The following is a 2939-nucleotide window of genomic DNA, read 5'->3' on the forward strand; positions in this document are numbered from 1 at the left end:
ATATATATATATATATATATATATATATATATATATATATATATATATATATATATACGTGTGTACAAACATAAAGATAATATAATTAAAATATCAAACATTTGTATATACATATCGTACAATATGTATATAAAATAAAAAATAATTTTCTAAACTTTTATGTGAATTCTCTCTTTTTCTCGATATATTTATATATTCATATTTTAAAGCAATGTAAACTGAAATATACATTTATACAAATACTCTAAATCACATTAATATGTATGATTTAAAGTTAACTAACACAATAAATATCAAAATTGTGCAATATTATATGAAAAGAATTATAAAACAACGTTATTGGAATTTCTTTTTATTAAGAGAACTATTAATGTTTAACCAACTTTGAGTTTTACTATTTTACATTTTTCTTGAAATAAATTATTATGTGTCTTTGCTAAATTAACTTTTTATCTTGAATTGTATCAGTGTTTTGTACGTACGGTTAACAGCTAGTTTGCCGGCGAAAGATACTGGACGACGGCCTCTGTAAAACATATTATTAGGTACGACCAGGGGGTTATGTTATAGCTTCAACGCCAATGCGGAGTGAACCTCGGGAGGGTTGCTACCGGGGGCCAAATACCTAGCTGCAGCTTGTAGAAACGCTTGCTCGACCAATAGCAACGAGTTGCGACGCTCCCCTGATATATGGGGGAGCACCCCTTCGCTTACCAACTTTCAGTCGTACTACGGATAATGGCGAACGTTCCGCAGCTGATATTCTTCTACGACTTCCATCAAATGTTAAACTATCGTAAATTAATCTCGTAAAAAAAGGATGAAAAAAGTAACTACTTTGTAATCTTTAACGACTTACTTGCTATTTTAAAGAAACAGTTTATTCGTGAGTAAATACACTATATTGCAAATTATACATTTAAAGATGAGAGGAAATAATGCACGAGTTAGAGAGGAATTCCAAGCGATATATTATGTTTATCTTATATTAACTTTCCTAGTAGAGTCGTCAAAAATCACAAGAAAGTTCGAAAATAGCAAGGACATTTATTCTTGCATAATAATCACGGAAGTCTTTGTATAAAATATCACATAGATTTTTTATTGATTTGTGCAAAAATTTTTATTCATTATATGATTTAACCTAAACAAAATTTGTCAAAAAGAAATATAACATGAAATCAAGTTGTCATTTACAGATGCTCGATGTATGTGAGTGCTAGAAGATTGTCCACTTTACAACGATTGTATCGAAGAGATTAACATAGTTTTTAATATGACTATCTTAAAAAGAACAATTATATTATATTTTATTATTCACCGAATCTATACTCACCGAATTTAGTCCCATATAATTTCTTTAATGTTGAATCTATAGCGGTCAATGTAGAATCTACAGCAACCAACGATTGGCCAACTAATACGTGCTGCTGAAGTATTATTTAAATTACTATTTAGGTCACCAGACTTGGGCAAATTTTAATATAACTATATGAATATTAGAATTAAGTCATTTTGAACGTTTTGGTACTAGAAGCATTATATCTTTACTGCTCATTACCCAGATAGCCAAATGATAGCACTATGCTAGCACAGTGCCAACAAATGCATGCCTTTTCAGCAGATTCCGATCCACTGCGTCCGCATTAAGCTTAGTTTTTGACAACATAGTCTGGTAATATAATGTAACGAAAAAAATGCAGTAAAAATCAAATATATACTGCTAACACTAAGTGTCAGCAGAAATGTAACAAAACTTACGTACATTGTGCTTTCATGGTATGACAGCAAAACGTAACAAAAATCGAGCAGGACGTGTCGTCACAACGTAATAACAAAATCGCGGTAAAATTAAAGCACGCCCTGCCATCACGGCGTGACAACAGAAACGTGGCAGAAATCGAGCAGAATTTACTCTCACGACGTGACAGCAAAAACGCAGCAAAAATCGAGCAGAACGTGCCGTCACAAATTTCTAAAAATATTCATTTTGAATTACTTATAGAACAATAGATGTATACTTTATAAATTATTTTATACATGATATGTATTACTTTTTTCAAACTATTCGTAAATGGAATATTTCGAAACTATTTGTAAATGTCACAGCGTTTGCTGATTTTACTTGAAAATTTTAAATTACTTGATTCCAATATTACATCACATTTAAAAATTCTCATTGGAAAAACTTGAAAACTTGGACCACCCCTGAGGCACCTCTGGATTATGAGTCTATTGCTTTAGGCACTACACCATTTCGTCGATCGAACGTCTTCTATTTTGTCTATATGTATTGTAATTAACACAGTAATATAATTTTCTGATAATATGATTTAATAAAATGATTTAATTTCAATAAAAATTATATTTTTTGTACTTTTATTGTTAATTTAACTCTTAGCTAATGAGGTGAGATCTACAAAACTCCGTACGTTCCATTTTGTTACCTTTAAATTTTTATAGTAAATATTTTTCTTGTTAACTTATTAAATAAACAAAATCATAAAAAATGATAAACTTTGAGTAATTATAAAATAGTACAATTAAGAAAAAGAAAAATCTATCTTATTTTATAAGATTTAATTAAATTAATTAAATTAATGTATAAATCTATAAAAATTAACACTTATTATAAGCGATGGAGTATCTGTCTAATTTAACCATAAAATGTTACCTTTTGTTACCTTCATTAGTTAAACAAATAAACATAGGATAATACGCTTACTTTATTCATTCAAGATAAAGCGAATTTCTTCTTTATCTGCATTCAATATAAAATACCACAACCACCAAATGTTTACACGATGATCACATGGTGCGCGCATGCAGTATTAAGTCGCCATATTGGTGTTCGATGCTTAATATTCGATGCTCATTGGTCCATATGATCTTATGCTATGCATATGCAGTTATGTCAATTTGTGTGCGATAGCCCTTAG

This window comes from Odontomachus brunneus, unplaced genomic scaffold, assembly GCF_010583005.1.
Source record: "Odontomachus brunneus isolate Ranch 3 - 2012 unplaced genomic scaffold, Obru_v1 Obru_scaffold_013, whole genome shotgun sequence".
Classification (NCBI taxonomy): Eukaryota; Metazoa; Arthropoda; class Insecta; order Hymenoptera; family Formicidae; genus Odontomachus; species Odontomachus brunneus.